This window comes from Vicugna pacos, chromosome 14, assembly GCF_048564905.1.
Source record: "Vicugna pacos chromosome 14, VicPac4, whole genome shotgun sequence".
In the NCBI taxonomy this organism is placed as follows: Eukaryota; Metazoa; Chordata; class Mammalia; order Artiodactyla; family Camelidae; genus Vicugna; species Vicugna pacos.
The window spans coordinates 71,618,978-71,642,346 of record NC_133000.1 but is presented as its reverse complement, the minus strand read 5'-3'; the positions used below and the strand labels follow the sequence as shown (position 1 = coordinate 71,642,346).

The 23,369-nt window shown below is 52.6% G+C and overlaps 1 long non-coding RNA gene across 1 annotated transcript; it reads left to right on the top strand.

Moving 5' to 3' along the window:
• Positions 1-8,762: 8,762 nt before the first annotated feature.
• LOC116279093 (uncharacterized) lies at positions 8,763-16,966 on the top strand. Its single transcript, XR_012080122.1, has 4 exons — positions 8,763-9,748; positions 10,307-13,038; positions 13,242-15,184; positions 15,978-16,966. It is a non-coding gene; the product is annotated as an uncharacterized lncRNA (long non-coding RNA).
• The last annotated feature ends 6,403 nt before the right edge of the window (positions 16,967-23,369 follow it).

Sequence of the window (23,369 nt, the reverse complement as noted above, 5' to 3'; positions counted from 1 at the left end):
CCGGCCCGGAGGAGCCCCGCCCGCCGCGCTCCTCCGCCCCGGGCTGGGGGCACCGGGCTCCGGGGGTCTGTCAGCACCCCCGCCCGCCGGGGCTGCTCCGTTACAGCGCCCCCGCCCCCACCCCCGGCGGGCTCGGCGTGCACGCAGACGCACAAACTCACTCACACGCCCGCAGGCAGGCACACACGCGCACACGCGCACACGCGCACCGGGTCCAGCCCCTCCCTCGGCCGCCCGCTCTGCCTCTGGCTCTGAAGGTCAGCGGAGTGGCAGTTCTGGGCCGCCCGGCCCTGGGTGGCGCCGGGTCAGGACCCACTGCTGGCTAACGTCTTGTGAATGACGTCCGTGTATTAAGTGACAGCGCCTTGTCCTGCTTCCCGGCGGGGCGGGGGGAGGCGGTGGGTGATCCCCAGGCCGAGGGCTCCAGCTGGTCAGGGTGACACGGGGGAGGGGGGCTGCACCCCTGCTCTGCATCAGGTGGCTGTCCCTGAGTCTCCCTGCCCCGCCCCTGACATTTGCAGGGTGGGGGGAAGGGGAGGGGGTAGGACGCCCTCCTGGGTGACTCACTGGCGCCCACAGAGTCACCGCGGTGTCAGAAATGCCAACAACTCCATCAGGGCGCGTGGCACCACCCCTGAGCCTGCAAATGCCTGCAGCCCGTGAGGGGGTGACACAGGAGTCTCCCGGGTCTGGTCCCCATTCCTGCCGCGGCCTCTTGGAGGTGGCTGGTCCTGTGATGAAGCGATGCCTCCCTGCAGACCAGGAGGCAGCAGACGCGGGAGGAACCCCGGTGAATCCCGGCACTTTCTGGGTGGATGGAGGGCTGGCGCCTGGCCCTGGGAGGACAGCTGGGCCCAGCCCAGCAGGGCCACCTCCGTGCAGAGTAGTTCCTCCTGTCTTCGCGCAGGACACGGGCTTAGAGCACCGCCTCAGGTTCCCCGGGCTGAAGCACATTGCCGCAGACCAGGCCGCTCACAAGAGAAGGGCCCTGTCCTGCAGTTCTGGAGGGGAGAGACCTGGGATCAGGTGTCTGCAGAGCCGCGTGCCCTCTGAGGGCACAGAGGGGGGTTTTCCCAGGGTCTCCGGCTGCTGAGGAGGCTGGCAACCCTGACATGACTTGGCTTCAGTGTCGGCCCTCCAGCCTCAGCTGCTGTCCTCACAGCCTTCTCCCCGAGTCTGTGTCCACCCGACCAGCTCCTGGTAAGGCCAGTAAGCCACTGGATCAGCGTGCTCTCCTCTCTAGGATGACCTCCAATGAACCTGCTGGCATCTGCAAAGACTCTGTCTCCCAGTGAAATCGCACTCACCGGAACCAGGCTTGGACTCTGCGCATCACTTTTTGGGGGACACAGTGTAACCTATAACAGTACCTGGCAGGACCGTGAGGCCTGGAGATCACACAGCACTGGAGATCACTGCAACGCTCCTGCCCGATAATCCGGTGACACGTGATACACATGAAGGAAATCCAGGCTGGAGACTGCCCAGTGGCCTGCAGCCTGGGGTCCCGAGGGCGTCCTCGAAGCCCTCTTTGGAGCAGCCCCAGCCCCTTTGGTGGTTTTGTGCTGCCTGGGCACAGAGTGGGATGTGGGTCCAGCTCAGCTCCAACTTCTCAGGGACCCCAGAGGTCTGGCCTTCCTCCAGGAGGGCTGGAGGACCCTGGCGGGGTGTGGTGGGGCCACTCTGCCTCCTCTGTGGGGTCCAGGTCCCCCTGCAGCCCCTGCCTCAGGGCACCCAGAACTTTATGTTCCAAGAGTGCGGTCAGCCGTCCAGCCCAGCCTCTCTGCTCCCCGAGACGCAGAGTCAAACCGCAGGGTCCGAGCAGCCTCCCGGAGACGCCCCAGGGCACCGGTGCCGGGCCTTGTCATCAGGTGACATCGAGCCCACGTGACTTGGTGCCCTCTCGGTGTAGGCGCTGGGCGTGAGCCTCCTCCTGCCCCAGGTGAGTGCCAGCTGCGTGGTAAGGTCCAGATCTGTGCACAAAGGCTGCTCTGTTCAACCTCAGCCCCCAGTCCTCTCCCCAGGACATCCTCCCACCTGGAACTTCAGTGCTGTCCGTCCTCCGTAGATGCCTCTGCTGTGACGGGCCTGTAAAGCTCTGCTGCTGTGGGGAGATCAGCTCCCCAGCACCGAACAGGCGCAGCAAGTCCACTGACAGCAGGTACCTCGTGTGGCAACGTGAATGCTGCTTTCTCGAAAAACCCGGCCTCACAGGTGGAGTGAGGGGAGCTGGTAATGGATGGAGAAGGCCCTCCCATAAAGCTCACAGTCACGGGGCCTGAGACGCAGTGAACAGGGACTCTGAGGGCAGACGGCTGAGTTCAGAGCCTTGGTTCTAGGAAGTGGGTGCATCCACCCAGGCCTCAGTTTAATCATCTATAAAATGGAAATGCTAGCAGCACCTGCCTTGCAAGTCGGTACCCGGAGGCGACCCGTGGACAATTTCTGCCCGTGTTACCCAGTGTTCATCAGTGTTAGCCACGTATTGTGAACCACCTCACTCAATAACAGAAATAAAGGAAGCCAGCGGAACTGAGTGATGGAAAGGCCGGACTTGGGTTGAGGATGGGCTCTCTTTCATTCTCCAGCTGAGTTTCCTCAGAGAAGGTCATGTAACCTCTTCCAGTGTCAGCCACTGAGTCTCTGAAACGGGGCAGCAGTGACACTTTGTCCGTCACATGGTGCGAAAATATTATCCCCACGCTGGTTGTAAGAAATTCAAGGTCTGTTGTACTCCTAGGAAATGGGATGAATGAAAACACGTGTGGGGACGTCCTTTTGAACTGCTAAGCCTTCCACCGTGGGGGGCACCAGGACCACTGCCACCTGGAGCAGCTGAAGAGGACTCACACAAGTGACCCTGCACACAGGTCTTGGAAAGGAGCCAAGCCTGGCGGGGACGCCGGGACTCAGTGCTTGAATCCCAGGGATGCAGTCTTCTCGTTCAGGGTCGCGATGAGTAGCTGTCTCCTTTTACGTGGACTTGCTTTGGGTTGAGGTCCTCCGACTTCTCTGGTGAGTGTCCGAGAGACAAATGTCACGGCATCTCTGGTCCTGGGAGGTTGGACTCACACGGGCCCTCCCGCCCCCTGGTTCCAGTCCTGGAGTTTAAAACACAGCATCCAAGAGACGCCAACCAGCTAGTGCACAGTGGCGTCTAATCGTGTAGTGACCATATGCTTGGCCAGCCCTGAGATAGCTTTTAATATAAAGTTGGAGAGGGTACATTGTGAGGTTTCCTGCCATATTGTGGGGAAAGATGGTTCTCAAATAGCAGGATACCTGTGTGTCGGGGGTGCAGTTGTCTGGGTGGTGGCTGGGGTTATCCGTCTCAGGCATCAGGAGCAGCTGGGAGGGAAAATGCCCAGGGGATGTGCTAAACGCCCCCAGGAACCGTAGGGCCTGGGGGTGCCCCTGAGAAGGAGCAGGTGCTGGTAGGTGGTTTGGGGCACAAGAGTTCTGGGTGCTGGCAGTGGGCTGTGGGCTGGCACCCTCCTCTCCCGGGACCTGTCTGCCTGCCCGCCCTGGCCAGGGGCAGGGCAGGAAAGCCAGAGATGCAGGCTCTGGAAGTTGTGGTCCCCAGACCAGCAGCAGTGGCGGCACAACCCGGAACCTTGTTACTGACACAGATTCCAGGGCCCCAGACTGGACCTTCCAGACCCGCACCTCGGAGGAGCCGAGAGCCAGTGACCCACGTTTAGAGGGCCCGCCACATGGGTGGGATGTGTGCTCCAGGGCGAGGAGCCCTGGTTCATTAAAATACCAGCCTGAAGATGTCAGTATTTATTCAAAACTGCAAGGGGTTAAAAACCAGTGTCTTTTGTTCAGCTGGTCCCTTTCTAGGAACTGATTTTCATTTCTAGGGACATAGTCATGTAAGTATACAGTGTTGTGGGCACAAGTTCTTTTTTTAATTGAAATTTAGCTGATTTACAACACTGTGTCAGCTTCTGGTGTGCAGCATAGTGATTCAGTCATACATATATATGTATATTCTTTTTCCTGTTTTTTCATTATAGGTTATTACAAAGTATTGATACAGTTCCCTGTGCTGCGCAGCAGGACCGTGTTTATCTGTTTTACATACAGTGGTGTGTGGCTGCAAATCCCGAACTCCCAATTCATCCTTTCCTATCCCTTTCCCCTCTGGTAACTGTGATTTGTTTTTCATGTCTGTTTCTGTTTTGTAAATAAGTTCATTTGTGTCCTTTTTTTTAGATTCCACATATAAGTGATATCTTGTAGTATTTGTCTTTCTCTGACTTACTTCACTTAGTATGATCATCTCTAGCTCCATGTTGCCACTGATGGCAATATTTCATTCTTTTATGGCTGAGTGGTATTCCACTGCGTGTGTGTGTGTGTGTGTGTGTGTGTGTGTATCTCTAACCGCTCCTTTATCCAGCCACCTGTCAGTGGCCATTTAGGTGGCTGCCGTGTCTGGGCTGTTGTATATAGTGCTGCTGTGAACACTGGGGTGCGTGTATGTTTTCGAATTAGACTTTTGTCCAGATACATGCCCAGGAGTGGGATTGCTGGATCATGTAGTGGATTTGTTTTTAGTTTTTTAAGGAACCTCTATGCCGTTCCCACAGTGGCTTCACCAGTCCACACTCTCACCAGTGGTGCAGGAGGGTTCCCTTTCCTCCACACCCTCTCCAGCATTTGTCATTTGTGGACTTTCGAATGATGGCCATTCTGGCAGGAGTGAGGTGACACCTCATTGTAGTTTGATTTGCATTTCTCGGACACCCAGCAATGCTGAGCATCTTTTCATGCGGGCATGAGTTCTCCAGAAGTTGGAAATACCCTAGGGTCGTCTGGGGTGCATGGTGAGACCTGTGGGGGCAAACACACACACACACACACACACACACACACACACACACACACACACACACACACAAAACACACGGTGAGAGTCTCAGCTTTCTCGTGACGCGGCGGCTGGTCCGTAAGGATGCCAGCGTCATGCTGGTGAAGTGGAAGTCCAGCTGCACAGCAGCCCCTGGGACGCAGCCCCGGAGGAGGCGCGTGAACACACAGACACACCGGTGAGTGTGTGTCTGGAAGCCACCCAGCGTGAGCCTGTGTCAGCTTAGTGAGGTTGGAACCACCCGGTGGGAAGGAATAAAAACCGAAAACTTGGGCCGAGAGCGAGCGCGCGGCACCCCTCCAGGCCCCGCGGCACCCCTCCAGGCCCCGCCCTTTCCTTCCCAGCGCCGCTTCCGCTTCCGGCGTCGGGACTGCGTCCCAGCTGCCGGGGCCCCTACGCTCGTTTCCTCCCTTCCGTCTTCCGTGGAAACCATGGAAACCGAGAGGGAGCGTTGCGTGATGCTTGGAGATACTACGCAGCCTCATAACCTTTATTTCCAGACTAAATAGTTGAGTCTCGTGGTCTGATTTCCCCTCAGAAACCCTTAGTCATCTTCGAGGGCCGTCTGTTGGGCTGGTTGGGAGCTCTCAGGATCAGGCAAAATGAATTTCCCCAGATAAGTTAATCGTGCTGAGGTCGTTATGAGTCAGCGGCTCAGCACGGTCGCAGGGCTCATGGTCCTTGGCTGAGAGTGATGCTCGGTTGCTAGATAAAGGGAAAGTCAGTTTTAAAACGTGGTATGAAGAAAGGGACGTGAGAAATTAAGCAGATGGAGAGAGAGAGAGACGGGTTGATGGGAGGCGAGGGGGAGAGAGGTGTGAAGGCCTTCCGCGACCAGTGCTGGACCCTGCAGCTTGCAGAAGCGGCTCTGACGCAGGCAGCCGCGCGCGGCCCCCTCGCCCGGGGGCCTGGAGGTCCGGGCTCCCTGGGATGGGGGCTCCCGCAGCGACGGGCTGTTAAGGCCGCCCTTTACCTGCTGGTGTGCTGAGCCAGCAAGGCCCCCCAGGGCAGCTCCGCCACCCCCCGCAGGGGAGCCTGAAGGCCCAGAGAAGAGAAGCTTCTGGGCGGGAGGGGATCCATCCAAATCACAGCCCAAACCCCTTCTCTCTCTGCTCTGGTGGGAAGGTGGCAAGTCAGGGGCAAGAGCACATGGCTGTCCCATGACCTGTGTGCGGGACCGAAGGGGTGCAGCTCAGCTCAGCCTCCGTTGCAGTGACCGGGGGCATTGTGGCGAGTTTCCATGGCTGCTAGTGACAACGACGATGATGATTGCACAGTCCTTCTTAAGGGAGGTGCGAGAGCATGGGCCCTAACCCTAACTAGACACTGAATTCTAGTTAATGAAACCATGTTAAAGAGAGACAGAGGATGGGAGAGACAGAGAGACACCGAGAGAGGGACAGAGAGAGAGACAGAGACACAGAGAGAGGGACGGGGAAGAGAGAGAGAGAGACGGAGAGAGAGCACCCGCCGTGGAAGGAAGCGTTGGAGAAGGCGCTGCACGCGGGGCGCGTGGCCCGAGCCCCCGCCTCTGCCCTGAGCTGCTCCCGCGCCCTGCCCTGACGCCCCGGGCTCTCTGGTCTGAACCCGCCGCCTTCTTCTCCTGCACAGCAATGAGGGGCGAACCCCACGTGTCTGATTTGGTCCCAGCTCCAGTTGGTGCACCTGGAGGTCGTATAGGAACCCACCTACAGGGACGGATGTTTCCAGCCTGGGTTTGCTCCTCCCGGGAGCACCCCCAGTTCTTCTGTGGGGGTCTAAAGAGAAAAAGCAACTCACACTTTGCTGAGTTTAAAAGGCAGGGTTTGAGAAAGAGAACCCTGAAGTACATTGCGTTCTGGTTGGCAATGCCCACAGTACAGCCTTCGGGGCTGAGGTGTGACGAAATACATAAGAAACAAAGTGGATCGATGATCCTACAGAGAGATGGTTAGACATGTGCAGGCCGGGAAAAGGTGAGAGCCTCAGTGGTGTGTCTGTGCGTACCCACGGCTGAATTCTTGCATTTCCACGGCGCCTGAGTGTTCTCACGGTAAGACAGACGTTGGGAATGAGTGGTCTCTGCGGTGACTGTACGTGGCCAAGAGGAGAGGAGACCAGGTGTGGACGGGACACAGGGGCCGGATGTCACCGCAGCTCCGAACCCTGGCATCCGGCCCTGGAAACTTCTCCCTGCGGGAGACTCCCCCTCCCCAACCGTTCTGGGGTTGGGACTTTTCAGGGAAGCAGGGGGCCCTGAGCTGTGGTTTATCAAACATGGTGGGCTGGAAACGAAGCCTCCCAGCGAGTGCCCAGGAAGATGCCCCTCGCTGAGGGCGCTTTGGCTCGTTCATCCGCTGTCTGGTGCACTGTGACCGGCTCCCCTCAGCAGAGGCTCCTTCTGGATGGAGGGGCAGAGATGGCAGTGACAACCGGCAGGTCGCTCTGCCCCGGGCCACGTGTCAGGGACAGGGAAGCTTCCTGTCTACCGAGTGCACTGCAGGAAGCATCAATCAGAGCTGTTAATATAAAGCTACTTCCTTTTGCTTGCCCTTTAGGAAGCAAATTAAGTGTTCCAGTCATCACAAATTTAAATTAAGAACAGGGAACAAAGACACACTAAAATTAATAAAAATATACCGAAGTTGCATAATGCAGTCAGACCAGAGGAAAGGAGAAGTCTGCAACCAGAGAAACGAAGGCAGACAGAAGCACAGACAGAGAGACAGCCAGAGGCAAAGCACGGCGGCACAGAGGCGCAGATGGACACTGACGCTGACCTAGTCAACGTGGTACGGAAAGGAGCATCACCCGTCCTGCGTCTTCTGAGATACGGGCAGCAGGGACTTTTAAAATCAGGTTGCCTCTCTGCAGTCAGAGAGACCAGGTTCCTGCCAGTACCTGCTCCAGCCCCTGGAAGACAGGTGCCACCCATTCACACAACCTCCCGCAGCCGCATAGCCTCTGGGGGAAGCCTCAGGGGAAACGTCCCAGAACGAGGAGGTGGTAAGTGCTGAGGTGTGGGTTTGGGTGATAAACGACAAGTAAAAGACCCAAATTATTACAGCCACAGCACTGAGGAGAGAAAGAACGCAGGCACACGGCCGGCACCGCCGGGGGTCCCGGTCAGGGAACCGTGCACCTCAGTGCAGCCTTGGGCTCAGTGCACCTCCTGAGCCTCCGTGCGCTGACACAGGCCATGCCGAGTTCTCGGTCCCAGGCGTTGGAGTCCCTCCTACCAGAGAGGGTCAGCTCAGGACCTTAGACCTTCCTGGCCGGCTCTCCCTTACGTGGCTTTGGAGTGTTTGTGTCAGAGACCCCCAGTCCTGGCTGCCGGTTCCCGTTGCTCCTGCGTTGTCTTTTGGGAGCGCCGCACGATGCCTCCTTTGCAAGCTCTGGCTCTTCCTCTGCGTTCCTTTTGGCAGATGGCTTTTCCTGTCCCCCCACAATCCACCCCGAGACTGCAGCCTCCTGTCCCACCTCTGGCCTGTGACGCCCTTCAGTCTTTCCCGTGGCGCAGGCTCCTGGGGAGCCTGGGGGAGGGAGCATGGTGTGTGCATCCCTGCTCTGGCACTGGTGGCTGGTGGACTTGGGGGACGGCATGCGCACAGTTTTTCCTTCTATTCAGCAGGGCTCTCCCCTTCGATTTGAGTCACGTCTGGAGAGCCAGACGGAGCGTGGCGTGACCTCCTCCTCCCCTGCCTCCATCCCCTGCCCTGTCACTCCCCACTCCGCCCCATTTGTGTGCTGGATGCGCTTTAGTTGTAGCCAGGATCAGCAGGGCGCGCCTATGGAAAGGGGCACGTGGCGGGGGGGTCCTCGAACAAGGCGGTGCTGGGTCACAGCCACGAGCAGCCCGCGCGTCTGCCTGCCACGCCCGAGAGCTGGAGGCCTCTGTCCCCCAGCTCAGAGCATCACTTTGGCCAACCAGCCTGGGACCAAGTGGGGAAGGAGATTCTAGGAAGGTTCCTGGCTCTTCCTCAGAGGTGGAGGGTGTGTGGCGAGGCCAGGAGGGTGCCAGGCCTGTGCCAGGCACACTGGGTCCTGACGTGCTGGGTTATAACCCCCGAGACCCAGGCTCCCCACACAGGGGACGGTGGGCATTCTGGGGACGCATCCACATGGCAGAGTCCTTAGTGCCGTGTGTGCGTGCACGTGCGCTACTGTTTTCTTATTAAAAAACTCAAACAAAAATAAGATCTCGAATGATTGGAACATACACATCTACATACACTGTCCAGCCCCACGCAGGCAGCTGTGGGGCTGGGCTGGGCGGTGGGGTCCCACCCTTCCCCAAGGTCAGGCAGGTATCCCGACCGCCCCCTCCATGAGACAGCGTTTAAAGCTCTCTCCACCAGGAGCAGGATGGGGGCCACTCCTCCTTCCCAGCTTGCTTAAGCATTTTTGGGACCAATGTATAAAAATACAAGAACAGATCCAAAGAAGAGTCACAAATACCTTTATACACGTGCACGCGTGTGGCTGACTGTGTTACACACACACACACACACGGTGGGAACACTGCTTCTCTCTAAGTGGTGGGGTTTAATTTTTTATTCCCTTTTTCCCTCTGTGCTCATCTCTACGCTTTAAATGATTACTTTCTACCCCCGTTAACATGTTTTACTTGTGTAACAAAAATATGAAAGGAGAAATTTCTAAAAATCGAATCTGCACCTTTTTTACACAGGAAATTTTCAAAAGAAAAATATTCTTTAGGATGTGCGCAATTAAACCGTAAAGATGCAGTTAGTCACTGACCAGATTTAGAAAAATAAAAGAGAAGACACTAAACACCCTCAGCAGAGACTTGGCTGGACCCATGTTTTGCTGATTCCTCCGCCAGCCTGGGGCGTGGATGGCGTGGTCGCTTGGTGCATTGTCCTTGGTGTGGTGAGAAGGGCCAGGGCTGGGCTCTGCGGGGATCTGCATCGAGCATGGGGAATGGAGATGGGAAACGGAACGGGGGGGACAAAGTGTCCTCAGATCCCATTTAGAGGTGGCTGCTCTAGCCTATTTGGAGTCTAATTTTTCTGGAGGTTTCAACTGAAATTCTACCACAGAAGCCTTATGGGCAATCAGGGGAAAAGGGACTACGGGGTTTAAAAAATTTTTTTTATTGAAGTCTGGTCCATTTACAATGCTGTGTCAGTTTCTGGTGCACGGCATCATGTTTCAGTCATACATGTGCCTGCACATATTCCTTCTCATATTCCTTTTCTTCATAGGCTATATTTCAAGGTATTGAATAGAGTTCCCTGTGCTGTGCAGCAGGACCTTGTTGTCTATCTATTTTATATATAGTGGTGTGCATCTGCAAATCCCGAACTCCCAGTTTGTCCCTTCCCACCCCCTTTCCTCCCTGGCAACAATAAGTTTGTTTTCTATGTCTGTGTAAGTCTGTTTCTGTTTTTTTTTTTTTAAATCACTGTCTCTTATTTCTTCCTAAAGTTTCCGTAAGTCTCAGTTGGCCAACAGGGATGGCTGGTGAGCAGCTGTTCCGACACATGGCTCACACTCCGAGATCCACACCTTTGCTTCTTTGGGTCTCTGAAGCCCTGGTCTTTCAGTTTAGTCCCCAGTGCCGTCCGTTCCATCTCAGCATTTGAAACCAGTGTTCCAGCTGAGCGTGGCCCCGCCTCTCCTCACTACTTTCACTATTGGAAATTGTAAGTTGGAGGCGGTAGGCAAGATAATGGCCCCCACCCTAATCCTGGGAACGCGTGTTACCCTGCGTGGCAGAGAGATTCTGCAGGTGTGGTTGAGGTCAAGGATCTGAGGTGGGAGACCGTTCTGGATTATCTGGGTGGACTCAGTGTGATCACAGGACTCCTTACAAACTGAGCCCCTTTCCCACCCGCACAGAGCCAGAGAGACGGCAGGGTGAGGAGGAGGTGGCTATTACAAACGGAGAAAGAGGACAGGGACCAAGGAGGCGGTGGCTTCTAGAAACTGGACAAGGCCAGGTTCTCCTCTAGAGCCTCCCGCCTTGATGTCAGCTGTGCAAGACCCACCTTGACCTTCTGATCCCCAGAACTGTCACCTCATCAGTTCGTACTGTCTAACAAACGACCGTGTGTGTGGTTCGTTACAGCAGCAACAGAAAAGTACTGAAGGGCTTTTTAAACACCGACTGTGGTGACGTTTGTGTCCTTTAAGTTTGTGTTTGGATACGTATGTGAAGGGATTGTGTGTGTTTTAAGCTTGGAAGGCCCTGCGGAATCGCATGCAGCTGCCTATGTACAACACAAAATACGGTCTCAGAGAAGGAAGCAGAAGCGAAATCAATGCTAAAGAGAAGGGGTTCTTGCTTTTCTCAAGCAAACCCAGCATTCTGCTCCCAAGGAGAGGAGAACAAAACCTGCCCTAACTTCGGGCCACCTGTGTCCCGGGCGGATCATGTGACAATGAGAGTATCCTGGCTCCTGAGCTGAAAATGGGCTGATGACACCGTGTTCTGCTGGCAAGCACACGGTCCCGTCCGGAGGCGCTGGGCTTTGACCCGGAGCTTCCAGTCCAACAGCTTCAAGTCTTTATAGTTAGTCTTTCTGGGGACCTCGGAGCCCAGTTCTTAGTCTCCATCTTTTTTCCCGTGGGATGAGCGGGAAGTACACTTACCACTGCACGTATGCTTGCTGCTTCTTGAAAAGAGATTCTTTTTTTCTCTGAGGTCTTCAGTGTAGTCTTTCTCGTTTCGGTCTGACTTGAACACTATCGCTCCCATCACGGTCCGCAGAGAGCCAGACCAGGTTGTTCCTTCGCGGCGGTCGGATCCGGACAGCTGGAACTTACCAGAGGGTTACGTCCCACGGCTCGTGTTCAGGTCTGTGAGCTGGAACTTGGAGCAGATTTCCCCAGACAGAGTCGTAAAAGACGACCTGGTCCCTCGGCTGCCTTTGTGATGTGTATTTGAAGGATCCCAGTGTGAGTGCTAGGCGAGAGGGGGCTCCACGCAGGAGGAGAGAGAGTGCGTGAGGAGACCCTCTCTCCTGTTTCTGGGCAAGTATGCACGTAGCCAACACACTGAGCAGGTGAAGTTCATTTCCTTCCTCCGCCCGGTACCCACTTGCCACTGTCCGCCCCGCCTCCCGCAGGAAATCCAGAGCCCCGAGCCCTCTGCTGTGGGGTAAGACCCAGGCTTTCCAACATCTCGTCCTCGGGGACCCCTGACTGGCGTCTTCAAATGAACAGGCCTCCCAGGAGGAGCTCCTCAGGGCCGCTGTCCTCCCTGAGCCCCTCATCCCCAGCTGCTCGGGTCTGAGTGTCCGTGTGCTTGTCCCCCCCAACCAGATTCACTAACCCCCGGGGTGACGACATGGGGAGATGCGGGGGCCTTTGCGGGGTGATTGGGTCATGAAGGTGGAGCCCCCACGGCTGGGATTAGTGTCCTTATAAAAGACCGAAAGCCAACCCACAGGCCCGACACCTGAGACGTTCTGTCCGCACGGAGGCCGCCCGAGTCGCTGGCTTGCCCACAGCCCGCTCTTGCTGCCTTCTGGCTTCTCGTCCTGCTGGCCGTCTGGAGCAGGGAGCGGCTCTCTTCCCTGTGCTGGGATCTTGTAGAACATTGTCCTAAAGTGCAGGAACGTCCGCTCTGGGAGTGCCAGCAGGTGCTTTGACAAAGAGGGGCCCCGAAGTCAGATGGCTCTGGGAGAAGCTGAGTGAAAGGTAAACAGGTTTCTTCCCAGAGGACTTCCCAGAATGTTGATGTGTCGACATGGCTAATGCGATACGGAGTGTTTCCCAAACTTACCTGATCTGGGGGAGTGTCTCAAGGTTTCGGGTCGGGGGTCTGTGAGGCCACGCCTCCAAGCCCAGGGGTCGGAGCAGGTGGTTGTGGGTGTCGGGGAGGGGCTGCCATGGGGTGGCAGTAACTTTTCATGGTCCTGAACCTTCGCCCTGGGCCCCCGCAGGGCTGGCTCTGTGAAACCTGGATGCTGAAGTCTTTGCAGATTCTTTCAGGGGTTCTGACCTGTGGAAGGGAAGAGGTGATGCTGGAAGAAATGGACAGGTAAGGGATGAGAAACAGCCAACCCCACTGGAGAGGCAGAGCTCCTGAGAGGCTGCAGGAAGAGAAAGAGAAAGAGAGATCTGGCACCACTGCTGTAGGAGAATTTCAGTTCCCAAGACAGTGATCACCACGGACCACGATCAAAACTTGAAGGACTGAAGGGGAGGAGAAGGTCAGTGGGCGAGGTGGTCGGGGTGGGACAAATGCCCACGTGGTTAGTGAGCCTGCTCTGCCGTCCGAGTCGCCGAGTGGTAACAGAAGTGCTCGTGGCTTTTATGAGTTTTTTTTTTAATGGTGTGAAAAGCTTGCTGATTTAATGTAGGTTGAAGTGTCTTCCCTCATCATAAACATTAGGTCGCTTTTTCCATGCCATAGGGAATTGTGCAAGGCTGTGCCCCACCTCATCTCCTGGGCATCAGATGCTGCGCCTTACGAATCCTCCGGAGTTGGAGACGTTTAAGCTTCGTCGAGACTGTTTCTTGGACAGGGGGCACACTGCCTGGTCTTTCCTGCCTCATCTGTGTCTTCCTGAGCAAAGACAATTTCAAATATCAGAGCATTTATGCTTTATTTCACACTCTGAGTTCTTCTAGGTTACCTCTGCTAACTAGGAAAACATATTTTCATTTTTTCCAAGTCACTGGAGAAAAAAATGAGTCTAAAAGTCCTTCTGAAGCCCATAGTTAAAACTACGCTGTGAGAAATCTGCAGCTTTTTAGGGAAATGTCACTCTCACGCCATACAGCTTGTGAGGGCGGCTCTCCACCTGGGGCAGGAGCGGGGTAAGGGGCCACCGCAGAGTCCCTCCCCCTGAGAAAGCTTCTCCCCTGGGATAGGACTGCGGGCCTTTTAATGAGCTCCGCGCTGAACATTTTCTGGGTCTTCAGCCTCCAGTAAAACTTTGCAAGCCAGTCATAGCTGATGATCCCTCCAAAGTAACGTTTTATAATTTTAATCACCTAAATAATTTATAACTGATTTCTTATAAGAGGTGAGTTGAGTCACAAGTGGAGCTGTTTTTCTTACTTTCCATTCACTTTGCTTCAAGCTCAATTTTGGAATTGGAGTAGGAGAAATAAAAAAGCGACTAACGTAGAAAAGATAAGGAAATGAACGAATGGTCCAAGTTTGGATGCTGGTGGTGGGGTCTGCGGAGTGAGCTCCAGCTCCGAGCAGGAAATGCAAGTGAAGGCGACTGTCTGGATGAGCTGTCACTCCGCTGTTCCTGCAAAGACCCACCGGCGCCGCCCGAAAGCCCCTCGCTCCTCCCGAGGCTCGGCGTCGGGGCGGCTAGCTTGGGGGCAGGCCTTCACACCCAAGGGCGCGGAGCCGGCGTCTCATAACTGGCGCCGACCTGCTTCGCCCAGAGGAGGAATCGGCTTTCTCTTCTAACCTTGCTTTGGGTCAGAGGGTTGCCTGTGTCAAAATGAAAGAGGTGTGAAGAGGATGCAGGTTTTTTTTAAAAAAGGGAAAGGCGATGCCAGATTTAAGGTAAGGCGGTAAGACAGTTCTTGGTTCTGCGGCGTCAGTAAGCAGGCTGGGTCCCCGCGGCAGGCGAGCGCTCTGGCCTGAGCCGGGAGGCAGGCCTTGCCCACGTGCTGGAGCGCAGCACCGGAGGGACGCCAGGCTGCCGCTTTCTGTCCTAGTCGAGAGCACCGAGTGTCCTGCTTAACAAGGCGCTCTGCTAACCTTGTCATGTTCCATGAACTCTTTCACCCTGTATCTTTCCCAAGCCAACTCGTTTCTCTAAATTCAGAGTACCAAAGGATGTCCGTATCCAAGGACTGTCTTACTGTTTACAGTTTTCTAGTTTTAAGTTACTTTCATATAATAAAAGTAACGAATGCACACTTATGGGCAACATTTCAGATGTCACTGAGTGGCGCAAAGCAACAAGTGAAATTTCCCCTTTCCGTAGCCCCTCTGAACATTTTTCGGTGCGTCCCTCCAGAAACTCTCGCCCAGGTGCTATTATACCATGCAGTCCCTTCTGCAGTTGGCTTTCTTGCTCTGTTTCCTATCTCTTAACTTGCGCTCGGCAGCCCGTCCTTTATTAAAGGCTGGATGATGTTCGTTGGGAGGATATTCTGTAATAAATTGAACAGGCGTGTATTCATGAGCACTTGGCCTGTTCCGGATTGTTCCCCCATTTCACAGACCGCTGCAGGAGCCCCGTGGACTGTGGACGCACGTACTTGTTCATGCAGAGGATGCGGGCTTGGATGTGGAATTGCTAAGACACAGGGGACGTGCATTTTGCATGGTCGATTGCTGCTGGGCAGTTGCCCTCCAGGGAGACGGCGGTCAATTCCCCCAAAGTATGCGGGTGTTTGTTTATCTCTGCCCTTACTCAAGATTTCATTTATCAAGCTACTTGGGTTTTTTAATCTGAGAAATGAAACTTACCTCTTACTGCAGCTTAAATTTCCTTAACGATCGTGGTGTTGAATATCTTCACGTATTTTCCCGTCAGCCCACATTTTTACCTTTACCTATTTTTCTACAAGGGGCTTTAAGTTTTCTTTGTAATGACTTGGGAGAAGCATCTGTGTAGGCAGGAAATTCAGCCTTGGTATGTTTTCTACATTGCAACTATTTTTTACAAAATGGTATTTTTAATTTGTTTATGGGATTTTTAAACATATGTTAAAGTTTTGGGGCTGTTTTTGGTGTCTGTGTAATCATTTATACACTAATCATTTCTTTCCTGACTTGTGGGAGAGACCATATTTTTTAAGCTAGTTTAATTTTGTTCTGCCACCTATTTTTTTCCTGCTATATGGGTCACATTTTGCTATTTTCAAAAAAAAAAATAAACAACCTTACTGCTCAGTTTTTCTTTTATCCTTTCTTCCCTCAAGGGTGGTTTAAGGAGCTCGGCACCCACTGTGGGCGGTGGAGTGCAGTCCACGGGGAGGCTCATTTGCTAAGGACATCACTGCCTTGCTGCGACCCTCTAACGAATATTATCGCAGACCAGGGAGGCAGGGCAGCGCAGGTCGGGGTGGGAGGAGGAGGGCTAGTCAGGGGCCCAAAGAGATGCCTGTGTTTCAGGTTGGCGCTACATTTGCAGCTCACCTATGATGCCACATTTTCATGTATTCTTTCCAGGTGAGCAGTCATACCGCGTCAACTTTAAAAATAATTAAGGTGCAGAATAGATTCTCATTCCTGCTGTACCGGGTCCTGGACTCTTTGTCTGTCGTCAGAAGGCAGCGAACCCTCAGTGATCACCGATCGGATGCTTTTTCCCAGCAAGCGGCCGAGGGTGCAGGCCGGCTCCCTGGGGCTGTGAGCCTGCCCTGCGTTCCTCCGGTTCCCAAACAGGTTCCCAGCAACACGGCCTAAAACATGTCCACGCAGCGCCCTGATCCTGAGACGCACTGTCGCGAAGTCATTCTCTCTTCAAGAAACCCAGGTTGTTAATTCCCCCAGAATCACGTGTCCAGGTTGGGGGAGGCAGGCTGGAGCCCCCCGGGACACCTGGGGCGTGTGCTTGGACTGCGGCTCAGGCTTTAGCTGTCAGTTTGCCCTCTTTCCTTTGGGGCCCAGGAACTGTTGGAGAAACCAAGTGTGGTATTTGGTATGAGTGACAAATAAATCGCATCTTTAATTACTGCAAATCGCAGGCCGTGAAATGAGACCAGGGGTGATTATCATGCAGCTCAAAAGACTGAGAAAGTAGGTGCCGGAGACACAGAGGTGCACGGTTGCTACAAGACTTAGTGTGGGTCTCAGATGCCACGTTCTTTCAACCTCCCATTTCCCTGCACGGTGACGGGGGAACGGTCCTGCGTTGTCAGGAGCTACTTCATCTGAACGCCTCCCCGCGATAGTAGAGGTCTTGCTGAGAATTTTAAGTAAATCTGATTTCGATTAGATTTCATCCAACATCAACAGCTCAGTTTGGTTCTTAAAGTAAGTGTAATGGTTAAGGACAGTGGCATTTGCTTGCGAATCAAATCCCTTCGTGGTAACAAATACTGTTGGAGAGTTTTCTCCCAGGAGGCAGGGACGTGGGGAGAGGAGGAGGGTGGCTGGTTGAGTGAAAACACAGGTGCGATTTCAGAACCCCACACGCGTCTGCGTTTGACAGCATCGCTTGCTTCTGCACAAACTGGGCCACTGGTGTGGCTGGAGGCGAGAACTGAAGCCCCCCTAGATGGTATGTGATTGGCTTCTAAGAAGTACAGTCCGTCTGCAGCTGCATGTCCCAGAGACCAACTGACTTTGCGGGAGCTGCCCCCCTCAGACTGCACAGCGCTGGTTGGCAAGGGGGGACGTGGGCAGAGGACACAGTTTTAGTCCTAGTTTTCTCAAGCAAATGAAATGGAAAAGCGTATGACCACTCTGCTTTGAAATAGACTTGTTTAAAAAAAAGTCCTGCTAAGTAAAAATTAATGGAATAGCTCTATTTGTGGTTTTTAGGCAAAGAATCCGAAGCAATTTTTCCGTCGGGAAGGAGGTGGAATTCACTCTTCTTAAAGCAGAAGGGGGCCCACCGCTTTGTTCCCCCCTCCCGGCGGGCTGGGGGGGCCGAGGGCAGGCTGTGGGGGCTTAGTTCTGGTGGATGTTTATTTTCTACCATTTATCACACATCGGCTTCGGGGGGATTTTGCAACCATTAACAATTCATGTAAGTTGGTCACAGTAGCCCCTGTCCCCTCGGTAGCTACCGTGACTTGTTCATCCTTTGGGAGTTCAGACTGTGTGTGTACGTGTGTGAGCATATGTGTGCATGTGTTTGTGAGTGTGTGACTGTATGTGAGTGTATGTGTGAATGTATGTGAATGTGTATGTGTGTGTTTGTGTGTGTGAGTGTGTGTGTGAGTGTTTGAGTGTGTGTTTGTATGTGTGTGTGGACCTTCACAAGCAATCTGGGAGTTAGGCTTCTTATTACCGCACACTCGGTTCAGGAGACAGGAGTTGAACAGAGGCAGCCAGACCCTCCTACCTAACCTGGGAGCCCCTTCTGACTTCAGGACACCCGAGGTGGTGGGTGTGGTCCCCCGGAGCTGGGGCGGCCCTGGGACTGAGAACGTGAGGTCTCCCAGGTGCCCTCCAGGCCTGGGAAAGAGATGTGGGGTTTTAAAGTCCCTCCTTGTCCCCAGAAAGCTTTCATTTGCCGCCCAGCTCAGCCTGGGAAAGAGCCCTCAGCCTCCACTTCTAACTCCACGGGAACGTGTAGATGCTCCTGGGCTCACTCAGTGACTCAAGGCAGGAGCTGATGGTGGAGATGTTCTTTTCCTAATTTTAAAGTTAGCAAAACATGTTTGTCCACGGACAGCCTCCACTCACTCTGAGTCGTCAAGGACTCCTGTGTTTGTGTAGACTCCCCACCCAGGAGGTGTGCGCACGTGCGTGTGCGTGCACGTGTGTGTGTGTGTGCATGTGCGCACACGCCCGTGCACTGGGGTTGGACTTGGAGCCGTTTTTGCTGAAAGGGAGACGCTGTCCATCTTCACCAGCTTAGCTGTCTGACTTTCCCTTTCTCATCAAACAAGAAACGTCCTGCCAACTGGTCATCCTCACATAAGGCGAGTATATTTTGGGAAAGGCGTTTGATTTTTTCCTGCTCTATTTGTGCCTTCAGAAAGTTCTCCTTTCAATTATTTTTAAGTTTATTATTATTTCCTTTAAGTAAGACTACAAACTTTTTCTAAAAAAAGACTTAGAAGAGTGTGTCTGCATGTGAGGATAGGGGTACTTTAAAAACCCATCTGTCAGTTTCATTGGCGTGTTATTTAGAAAATCATTCTGAGGCTATGCTTAAAAAAGGCTCCGTATAGATGTTTCAGGTCTCTTTAGGTAACAGTTCTCATCCAAGCCTCTCCAGGACATAGCAATTTTCACTCCCTCGCCTGAATAGTCCATGTGCCTGGAACCTTATGGGGGTTCAGTGAGTCCCGGAAACAGGGCCCAGGAATGCGGTGCGGTCAGACCCAGAGGCCGGAGCTGACGAGGACCTCCCTCTCAGGGGGTCTTGGAATGGTCTCTGTGCAGGACCACGGGAGGAGCACCCAAGGTTAGCACCATCCTGGCTCAGCAGGACCTCAATTCACAGTGCAACTTGGGTCAAAATTAATCATGAATCTGTTCTGTCTGCGGCTCAGCCTTGTAGAACGAAGTTCGCAGGGTCCCCACCGCAGAGCTGGGCGCCCCCTCACCGCCACCTCCGGCCTCTCCTCCCTCTCCTCCCTCTCCTTCCCGTCCGTGTAAACCTGCTGCGGCGGACGGGCTCTGGGCATCCCTCCAGCGCTCTGCTCTGTGAGTCTTTGCATCTGATCGGTTTCCTCTCCCTTTGTTTTCACAATGTTCCCCTGAGTGGGTCTTCTAGAGTCACCACGTCTGTTATCTTCCAAACCAGTACACTTTGGAGGGTGCTGACGTGCTGCGCCGACGGGTGCCGGGCAAACGGCGGGACGGCCCGAGATGTACGGTTAGCTTATCGTTCGAGCTCTGAGCGCTGTGCTTTAAATAGACAGGTGACTGACCAACACAAATGCCCCCTGAGCACGGTCAGAGTTTTAGATTGAAACCGAGGGAAGTAAATAGAGCTGTTCATCTGAAGGTTCTCTCTCTCCCGAGGTCCTTTGAACTTGATTAAATGTGGTAAATCTTTGCACTTCACTTTGTAAAAATACAGCTTGATGCAAGAAGGGTTTGAAGTGAGATTCTGCCACTATTTATGCAATATTTGATTTAAATTCAATTCCTAGAAGCCTCAGATGACTGTGGCTCATGTATCAAAGTACTGAGCTCAATCTATTGTGGTTTTAAATACACAGCTAGCTCCTGTGTGAATGAATATATATATACCAAAAACCTCTGTTCCCTTAAGAGCAGCCAAGGGCCAGCATGTATCCAACCGCTTGGCACATTGTGTGTATACATGTCCCCAAAGTGCCACTGCCAAGTTATTTCAGTTGAAATCACAAAACCGGGGTATCCTGCTATTTTGAAACAAGGCTCTAACATCTTCCCGTCGTGAACACCAGCAAGGTCTCAGACCCCATTGTTTATTTTCCCTTTTGTTTCTGTTTCTCCCTTTCTAAACAAGCTTTTTCTTGACATAACATGACACTGAGAAAGCTAATTTCTTTCTATCTGTGTGTAAAGAATAGAAGAGTAAAGAAAGCGAATAATTATCAAGAGAACACTTTTGGGTTTAGACTGTCCTCAGGGGAAGCAGGAAAGTGACTTTGTGTTTATTTGTAACGTGCGTCTGCAATAATGAGCTGTAGGTGAATGCCTTCTGGACCGGGGAGCATGGGCGGTGGCCTCTGGAAGCTGCAGGCGCTGGGAATTGCTGTGTCTGTTGGTGGGGAGGTGCCCTGACACATGCCTTGTGAAGCGCGGGTCTTGGCAAGGCCCCTGGTCACGCTGGCGCTGGCGCTGGGAGGTGTACAGCCCTGTCCCTGCTGCTTCGACCTGTTGAAAGATGTGCTAAGTGCGCTGGGAGAGAGGCTGCCTGGCGTGCCAGCACTGAGTTTTCTCTTAAAGTGGTGGCTTAGATTTCCATGTTGGCCTGATTCCATTCTGGGGCTGATATACCGTGTTGGGTTACTGAAATTTTCTACCTCAATTGACTTCTTGTCTGTCTTTTTGGGGGAAAAGGATATGGAATGCGTGGGCACGCCTTCCAACTGTGAGCACATATAAAGATACGCTGTGGGTCCCAAATACCAGGAAAAGAGTCTTTTTCGTCAGATTTATCTACATCCAAATCATGTCTCTATTTCTGGACCAAAAATAAATTAAACAGTGTTTATTTTTTTCCGTATCAAAAGGGACGTTTAGGAAACTGTGGTTTTAACCCTGGGTTTATAAAAGTTTATGGTTCGCTCATTACTGCATCGAAGGTGCCCAAGTGTTTTCTCCAGCGCGTCCAGAAAGTACAACGAGTGCTGTGCAAAAGCTTGTAAGTTTAATGAGGTCCCATTTGTTTATTTTTGCTTTTATTCCTATTGCCTGGGTAAAACGCCCCAGGAGAACATTGCTAAGATTTATGTCACAGAATGTTTTGCCAATGTTTTCTTCCAGGAGGTTGATAGTGTCTTGTCTTATGTTTAAGTCTTTAAGCCATTTGAGTTTACTTTTGTGTGTGGTGTGAAGATGGAACTGTATCGAATATCTAGTAATAACCTTTAATGAAAAAGAATATAAAAATGAGTATTTGAATATATGCATGACTGAGCCATTATGTTGTACGCCAGAAACTGACACGTTGCAACTGACTGTAATTCAATTAAAAAAAAGTACGACGGGTGAACTTCCACCAGTTGGAAGGAATAGCGAAAAATATGTGTAATTTCTAAAAACAGGATCTTTCAACATACTTTGATTTTTCCCCATGGAAGAAGCTGATGGAAAGAATGATGTCTTTTGCCCCTTGGCTTTTTCCCAAATGTCTGTAAAGTCTGCACAGAGGTGTCACTTCCTCTGCAGGGTCTTCCCCGTCCACTCCGACCCCAAGGTTGGCTGCGGCGTGGCCGGGGTCACGGGGCTCCCTGGCTGTGTGGACAGCAGTCTGCAGGAAACTGCGTTGTGGGTTTGGGGTACGTGTCTGGTGCTCCACCTGCTGTCCCCTCACCACCTCAGGGGCTGTGTCTCCTTCTCTGCTCCATCCCCAGAGCTCTGAGCTCTCCTGGCTTCCATGGGGCACAAGATACATGTCTCGCCGACAGATCAGTGTGTGATGGAAGGGTCCTCCTGCCCCTCTCGTTCTAGTCCTGGGCTGCCGGGACCCCAACCCCAGCCAGAGCCCTACTCAGCGTGGCTGGGAAAGCAGCCCCGGGGCCAGACCCTCCAGTCAGTGGATACAGCTCAGTTCAGCATTGGGTCCTCCTTGTCACTTCTCTCACTGAATATGGCGGTCTTGCTGCCTCTGGGGGAGCCCAGCTGTCCACATCCGTGCCTCCCCCCCGATGGAAATTTTTATGTAAAACATATGTATTTGGGGGAGGGAAGTATTTTCTATTTTTTGTCTAGAAGGACAAATCCTAGCGGGCTCTCAAGGAAAGCTGGCTCCCTCGGCACCACATTTTCATCACGGGCTGTGTGTCTGCTGCAGTGTTTTTCACTTACATGCTCCTCCTCGTCGTTTCAGAGGACCAGCCCCAGTGCGCAGGGACCTGTGCTTACCGCGACACCAGCGTGCTCACTCTCCGGGTGAAGTCTGTCTGCAGGGACGCTTGCTGCGCCTGTGTGGTGATTGGGCAATATGTTCAGTGGTGAATTTTCAAGCCAATGTTATAAATGTACAACTGGTTATTTTTCTCCCGTGTTTAAGCCATGTTCTGTCTGAATCCTCAACAGCTACAGAGATTTTCTTGTCATTCCTGAGTGATGTTGAGCGACTATCTTTTGCATAAATAGGTGTGCAGGTGGTTTTTTGTCCTAATGGAGGCTGTGGAGGGCAGATGGAATCAGCGTCCAAAGACTATCCTTCAGCCTACGGAACAGAGGCGAATTTTTCTTTCCTCATTCAGAGACCATGGAGACTGTGACAGTGGAGTTGATCTTTCTCTCGGGACAGTATCAGAAGGTGTCAAATCCACTGGCTTTGCCTTAGAAGGAGGAGGGGGGGCTGTCATAAAGCCATATTAGAGAGCCTTCCGGCATAAGACACTTCAGTTGCTTGTTAATTTATTTAAAAGCAGCAATCTCAATCGTCTTTACCTTTTGCATAAAACATTCCAGGAAGTCAAGGAATTATTGCAACATGTAGACTGATGTCCGCCTCCTGAGATGAAAACCTGTAGAGACATTTCTGGGCTCTTCGTGCCTTCTTGTAGATTTTCGTTTCCATCTGGTCTGACTTGGCTTCCATCTTGAGTTACTTCCTTCTGAGCAAGTCTGACAGTGATGAATGCTCTCACCTTTTGTTTGCTTGAAAATTTCTTACTTTTGAAAAGCATTTTATTTTTGAAAGATGTTTTTACTGACGTAGAATTCCAGATAGACGCTTTTTCTTCCATACTTCATATTGTTATCCCACTGACTTCCGGCCTCTGTCTGGTTTTTCCTGATAAGTCTGTCATCAGTACATTGCTGTGTCCCTGTAGGCAATGTGTCTTTCTTCTCTGGCTGATTTTAAGATGGTCTTTTTATCATCAGCCCTGTGATGATTATGTACCCAGGGGTGATTTTTTTTTCTACCAAATTAAGAGAAGCTATTGGCCATTATTTTTTCAAATAGTTTTCCTACCCCAATCTCTCTCCTCCTTCTTGGATTCTAGTTCCATGTATGTTAGACTGCGTGATATTGTCCCAGAGGCCATTAAGACTCTGTTTGGATAAAAAAATGTATTTCTCCTTTTTTCAAATTGGATTTTCTGAATCAGTTTTCAGAATCAATTTCTACTGATTTTTCTTCAAGTTTACTTACCTTTCTTCTATAGTATCTGATCTGTCACTTAGCCCATCAGCAGATTTTCCAGGTCAAATGCTGCACTTTTCAGAATTTCCACTTGATGCTTTCAGTTCTAGAATTTGCACTTT